This window comes from Canis lupus, chromosome 19 (assembly GCF_003254725.2).
Source record: "Canis lupus dingo isolate Sandy chromosome 19, ASM325472v2, whole genome shotgun sequence".
NCBI lineage: Eukaryota > Metazoa > Chordata > Mammalia > Carnivora > Canidae > Canis > Canis lupus.
The window spans coordinates 10,627,070-10,634,833 of NC_064261.1; positions in this window are offsets into that span (position 1 = coordinate 10,627,070).

Sequence of the window (7,764 nt, forward strand, 5' to 3'; positions counted from 1 at the left end):
AGCCACCCAAGCGTTCCCCATAACAGTCTTTCAAGGAATTTTCCAAGCTAATTCTAAAATTATAAGATAAGGTGAATAATCAAGGAATCATAAGGCATCCTATGCAAAATTAATAGGGTGGGATGACTTCTATTATATCACAAGAGTTACTTATTCAGCTAAAATAATAAGCACATGCAATATTGCTACAGAGCAGAGAAATTGAGCAATTAAACAGAAGGCCAAGAAACAAATATCATTGTATGGAAATTTGATTTATGACAGAAATGGTATTGTTAGTCATTGCATAAAGAAAGAACTTTACAATAACACATGCTGAGATAATTAACTATCCGTATGTTAAAAAAATGAAACAAATCCTACCTCACAATATAAACAAAGATCTAATGAATTACACATTTGAAAATGAAAGGCAAAGCTACAAAACTTGCAGAATTTACATAACAATATTTTATAATGTAAAACTAATAAAGCGTTTCTCAAGTTCAAAGGCAAAATTATAAGACAAAGGTAAAGATTGTTGAATGGGACTATATCAGAATAAAAATACCTACCTATGAAAGTAAATTATAACAGGAGGAACCTAAACTATGAATTGGAAGAAGATACACGAAACTGATATTATTCATATATTCAGAATATATAAAGGTTATGTCATTAAGAAAAAGAGATAATCCCATAATATGGGCAAAAGACAGAATTCCCTGAGAACAAAACCTTATTAGACATTAAATATATAAAGCTGTTGACCTGATAAATAATAGGTGGGATTCAAGCTGAACTTATAATGAGATATAGTTTCATATCAACCAAATTAGCAAAACTTTAAGTCTGAAATATCAAGACTTAGTAATCATATGAAGGAACTGGAATAACTTTATGCTTCCGGTGGGAGTGCACACTGATAAAATGCTTTAGAAAGAAATTTGACATATTCTAAGAGAAATGAAGATACACATACCGTATAGGACAGCAATTTTATTCTTATTCATATAGCTCTGAGAATCTCTGACACATGTGCCCCAGGAAATAAATCTAAGAATGATCATGGCAATGTTTTCATTTTCACAAAAAGCTGGAAATAATCTTATATTAAATACACTTGCTGTGTTATTCAGTGAAATATTACCCAGTAATTAAGAATATATGATAATTATTTACAGGCACATAGATGAATTTCAGGAACACGATGTTAAGTCAAGTAACCAAATCACAAAATAATACAAAATAATATTTATTATTAATAAATAATAATAACCCAGGCCCAGGAACACACATATTTCTTCAGGGACAAAGGCACCTATTTGGAAAACTAAAGGAAACTGGAGAACAGAAATGTAACATTCAGGATAGTGGTTTTCTGTGATGGGAAAGACTGATTTAGGATCCAGCAAGGAAAAAAAATAATAATAATAATTTTAAAAAAAAGTATCCAGCAAGGGCTCACAACAGTCTCCAGGGCAATTTTGATCTTTTTTTTTAAAGATTTTATTTATTCATGAGAGATACAGAGAGAGAGAGAGAGAGAGAGAGAGAGAGGCAGAGACACAGGCAGAGGGAGAAGCAGGCTCCATGCAGGGAGCCCGACGTGGGACTTGATCCAGGAACTCCAGGATCATGCCCTGGGCTGAAGGCAGGCGCTAAACTGCCATGCCACCCAGGGATCCCAATTTTGATCTTTATTGTAGATAATACACTACATACATCAGTGTTCCCTCTAAAACTCACATATATTAATGTGTATTTTTAATATGTTTGATATTTAATAAACTGACGACAATAATGCTTAACATATTCAAAATATAAGCATTTTTAAAGATTTTATTTATTTATTCATAAGAGGCAGAGACATAGGCAGAAGCAGGCTCCTTGGGGGATCCCAATGCAAGACTCAATCCTGGGACTCCAGAATCATGCCCTGAGCCGCCCAGGTGTCATAAAATTCACAATTTAAGAAGACAAGAATTATTCTGATACTAACTGAGGACAGTTGGTGCAAGGCTTGGAAGATTAATTTTGATCAGGATGTCTATTTCAAAGGAAGGAAAAACATCAAGTTTGAATTTGTAAGAATCTAAGGAACTTGTACAAGCCTGCCTTAAGAGTTGCTTCTGTGAAGACATGAAATAAAGGAAGTTAGGGCATTCTGTTCATTGATCATCAGTCTCTTATAGGTTGTGTTCAGGGCATATGTGTGAGGAAGGTAGAAGGAAAGCATAAAAACAGGCTTTGAGTGTATGCATGCTGGGAACAAACACTGAAGGCTTATAACGGGTTTTCTCATAAGGGAAATGTGTGAAGTAGGCCTACAAATAGAGCAATTTACAGTGATAGCATAAAGCAGAAACAGGAAAACAGTAGAGTCTGACCTAGATTGTGTTGAATCACATTTATTATAGTCGAGGGCTTAACAAAATCTCACAATTGAAATTAAGCATTTAAATGATCTGTTCACCTGACATCATATATTCTTCTACGTTATACTTATTTCAGTAAGTATAGTTTATGTAAGTATCAACTTAATTTAGCAGGTAGGATAAGATGACCAGGGCCTTGAACATCTAGACCTATAAGTAGTGTACTAGTTTCCTAGGGCTGCCATAGGCATCATCAAAAACACTTTTAAAAATAAAATTTAAAAAAATAAAAAATAATAAAATAAAATTAAATTAAATTTAAAAAAAGGAAAAAGAAAAAAAAATAAAAAAAAAATAAAAAAAGGAAAAAGACAACTGGCTTAAAGTAAAAGACATTTATTTTTCTCACAGTTCTGGATACTAAAATTCTAAAATCAAAAAAAAAAAAAATTCTAAAATCAAGGTGTCCGCAGTATTCAATCCTTCTAAGTGCTCTAAGGGGGAAATCTCTTCCATGCCTCCCTATTCGCCTTTAGTAATGGCAGCCAATCCATGGCATTCCTTGGCTTGTCAATGCACCGTTCTAATCTCAAATTCTGTTTTCACATGGAGTGTACCTGATATTTCTATGTCTTCATATGGATCTCTTCTTATAAGGACACCAATTATATCGTGAACTCATCTTAACTCTATTAATTCTGCAAAGATTCTATTTCCAAGTAAGGTCACATTCCACATTCTCAGGTACTAGGTAGGGATCATGACTTCAACATATTGTTGGCTCAAGGAATTTCTTATTCATATAAAATTTTATTCTTAGAAATAAATTCCGCTTCTCTATTGTGTATACCTTAAAAAGTATACATTTTCTTATTTCTAAAATGGAAAAGTGTAAAATACAATGTCACTTTATTGTAACCAAGTGATTCATCTGTAAGTTTCCTGTACATTATTTCTTGGATATAAAGTATTAGCTGCTGAAGTGTTAGACTCTTTGTCATCATTTCATATTTTACTTACAAAAAAATAATTACAAACACTAAATGGTTTCTTTACTAGATTCCTTCATGTTAACTTCAATAAAACTACTGAATTACAACTAAGAGAATAACTAGCATAACTGATCTGCAGCTCAAATAGAATCACAGCATGGAATACTCCTCATAGCCTTAAGTAGTCCTTCTAATACAAACTGACGTGTCATTCAGTAAGAACACCACAATAAAATGGGTAAAAAGGAAGAAAACTGATTACTGTGAGTACTTAAAAATTACTTTCTAAAGGTCCTATCAATGGAGAGTGCTACATTATTGTATTTTTCAGATTTGGCATTTATTCCCTAAAAATTGACCCAATTGTTGTATAATTTCCTAGAATTACTCTTTCAGTTTCTTAGCCCTGCAGTAAATTGTTAAAATAGATCTTTAAACATTCCACTATGGTCAGATACACATATTTCCAAAATAAAGATCAGTCATAAAATTAGAAGAGACCTATCCAGCCCCTGGCATAAGCAAAATCAGATTATAAGCCAGTCAAATATAAATGTAGTAAAAGTATATTTATATATTATAGCAATAATTCTCAAATATACAATGTGTAGCTTAAGAAACATGCAGTATTTTTTCACTAATTTTATTTTTATTATTTTTGCTGCAAACTTGACAAGCTAATCATTTTCCTTCTAAAACTATTAAAATCAGGATTAATTTGTGATCACACATCATATAGAGAACAACAGAAGGAAAATAAAACCAGAAATCTTTTTCTTTTATTAAAATTTAAATGCAAAATCCCACTAAGTGCCCAAATGATCCAAATTTGGTTAATTATATAAATATTAATTATTGAAAACAGTTTAAACCAGTAGTTTATTATAATAATTTAGGTATGTCTTATCTCTGGATATTCAAGATATTATTTTTTTCGAGGTATTGTTTTTAAGGCTATTTATTTTTAGGGAAAAACTTAGAATTTCTTGTAGATAAGTACAATGTATTCATGACAATTGATCAAGATGCGGATTATCTGTACTACTCAGGTGGAAGGCAACTTATGGTCACGAGTCACAGTCCAGTAACATTTTTCTTGCTTGGTTTGTCACTAATGCACCACAGAAACTACTAAAAATCAGAAACTCTTTTAGAAGGGCTGAGTAATTTCATTTGTAGCAGTTTGTAAAGAACCTATGATATTAACTGTTTTTCTGTGTGTGCAGGGCTAATTGGAATCCAGGCTCGGTATTATAGACTGTGTGCCTTAACAACAATGAATTTCTGGTTAGCCTCCAATGCACACTCCTTCCAAATTGCTCTTGCTGCCAGTTGAATGTTTTTATTTTCTCATTTGGACTTCCATGGTAGCATTGACTCCCGCATTATATTCTTACAGTATCTCTTAATGGCAACATAATCTGCTAGAGAGAATGCAAAACTCCTACAGAAATTACCTCTTAGCTTAGGTTTAAAGAGGAGTTGTGGCCAGAGTGGCTAATATGTAGTTAGCAAGAATAAGGTTAATGATAGAGAAAGAGGTTTTCAAAGAAAAACTTGGAAGGAGGGGAACAAGAAATTGCCTCATTAAAAAATGAAAAAATATAACTATCAATTATTGTACTAGTAAATCACGCTAGCATATAGGTGGGTGTGCGTACACATCGACAATATGTGTACTTGCATGTTCTTATCCACGTTCTTTTTAATTGTATAACACAAAGCAGTCACATAGTCTGCAATGTTTCTAAAATTGATTTGTACTGCAAGGTTTAGATAATAACCACTATTACCAAGACAAAGTATTTTTTAAATGAGCAAATAATACTCAAAAGCTAAAATGAATATATAGAAGGCAGCAAGGACTAAATAGTTTTAATAAAGAAAAGATTTTTGGGTTTTTGACTCTAGTAACTTCGGTGGCCTGGTCAATTATCAATAAGTTATATTGGAAATTTGTTGAACTCTCTGCTAACACTTTAGATTTTAAACAGGCTATACATTGTCAAAACAAGTTCTTAAAAATTTTCATGAAAAGATTATTCATCTGTTTACTGGATCGTATGGATACAGAATATGTAACTGAGTCAGTGATATTTTACTGCTCAAGGATTACATTAGCATCGCATAGGCACAGACTTACTGAAATTTTATTTAAGTAACATGAATTTTACCAAGCCCTGCTTTGAACATAAAACATTTTAATTTGTCATTAATCTTGTTTTCCTGAATTAACCCTTGAAAACTAATTTTGAGAATATTCATATTTAATTTTAAAAAGATATTGGTTAAAAATTGAAGAAACTGCAAAGGAAGAAGGTATTGTGTAACAGTATATATTATTTTAGTTGTTGACACAATGAAGAACCATTGCTTAAAACTTACTATTACTTTGAAACAAAACAAAAATCTTGCCCCAATTGAATTTGCATTTGGTGTTGACTATGTCATTTTTAACTCAAATGACAGTATAGAAGGCTTAGCAATTGATATTCATAATGCTCTTTTAATGTCTGAAGTATTCACTAAATGTATATATAACCTCATAGTAATTTAAAGAAGAGAATTAACAGATTATTTACCTCCTAATTACTCTAGGTCTCAAAGTGATAATTTAATACCTATGATTTTTTTTAAAATAGAAGTAGCAATAAAACAGAAAATATATCCTTCAATTTGATCAATAATCCTTTTACCTTAGTATTTCTAGGAATTAGCAAGAACAAAGACAGGTGTTAAAAGCTGCCCTTGGGATGTAAGATAACTTATGAAACACCAAACTGAATATATAACGCATACTTTTAAAAATTGCTCTTGATATTCTTCATATATAGATGCTGGGAGTCAAGAATCCATGCCAAAAGCTGTTTCCATTAAATTAAATGAAATGATCTTCTGACCTTTGCTTCAGAAATGGTAACCTACTTCAGAAACAGAAAAATCCACTCGTTGCTCTGAGACTTTTTTTTGCTTATTTTCCTCTAACAATTTCCCCCACCAGTAAGTGCTTATCTTTATATATTGCTCCTTTGCACCTTGTTTAAGGAATTTTTAACATGTTAGGAATTTTTTTGCATATTTTTCAGATATATTTAGAATGATAGCTGGCTAATTAAAAAGCAGTAACTTTTAATATAGCATTTTGTGTATTTTTAAATAGTTTTGATTTCCTGGCAGATACCTTCTTTGGTGTAATTTCTTCTCACTTGAGCTTCCACAGTGTTGCCCAGTGTAAAACACCCTGGAGATAGCTCTCCTTATCTTAATCCAGACTGGAGTCAGCAGTTCTTTCACAGAAAAATGTATTTGATCACAGGTTCTGCTACTGTCAATTACGCTACTGTGTATTCAGATATTTAGCAAAAGAAAGGAATTGGTATGTTTCCTTTACTTCATTCCCCTCCTTTGTTAATTTGAACTTCTCTCAGCTAAACCTTATATTTAATATCATAATTGGAGCTCTGAGTGTCTGAAAACCAGTTGAAATGTGTTTACAATGTCCATTACTCCCAGATGGAACAGGTGTACTCAAGAGCAGACTGTTAGGGAGAGATTAAAGCAGTTACTCATACCACTCCTTGGAAATGCTTCCAGAGCACGATATTTTTTTCAGCTTTGAGATATAATGGACATGTAACGTTGTGTAAGTTGAGGGACGAAACATGATTTGATACACGTAAGTATTGTGAAATGATCATGGCAATGTTAGTTAATATCCCCCACCTCATTGTTATGATTATCTTTCCTTGTGATTAAAACTTAGTAAGTAGATCTTACTCTCTTAGCAACAAGTTTCAAATATACAAAGTATTTTTATCTATAGTCACCATGCTGTACATTATATCCCCACAACTTATTTACCTCATAATTGAAAGTTTGTACATTTTGGCCACCTTCACCCATTTCTTCAAACCCTACACCCCACCTCAGGCAACCACTGATTTGTTCTCTGTTTACGAGTTTGTTTGATTTTTAAAGATTTTATTTACTTATTCATGAAAGACAGAGAGAGAGGCAAAGACATAGGCAGAGGGAGAAGCAGGTTCCTTGTGGGGAGCCAGATGTGGGACTCGATCCCAGGACCCTGGGGTCACACCTGAGTCAAAGGGAGATGCTCAACCACTGAGCCACTCAAGTGTTCCTGTTTTGTTTTGTTATGTTTTTTAGTAGATTCCACATATAAGTGAGATCACATAGTATTTTGTCTTTGTCTGACATTTTACTTATGCCCTCAAGTTTCATTCATGTTGTGACAAATGGCAGGATTTTCTTATTTTTAATGGCTGAATAATATAAGACCAAAATATTGAGATTTAATGTAATAGAACTCTTTATTTATTATGATGCTATACCTCAAAAACCTACATGAATTTTCTAGGTGGTGATATGGTTTAAGTATTTGTGAACTACATGAA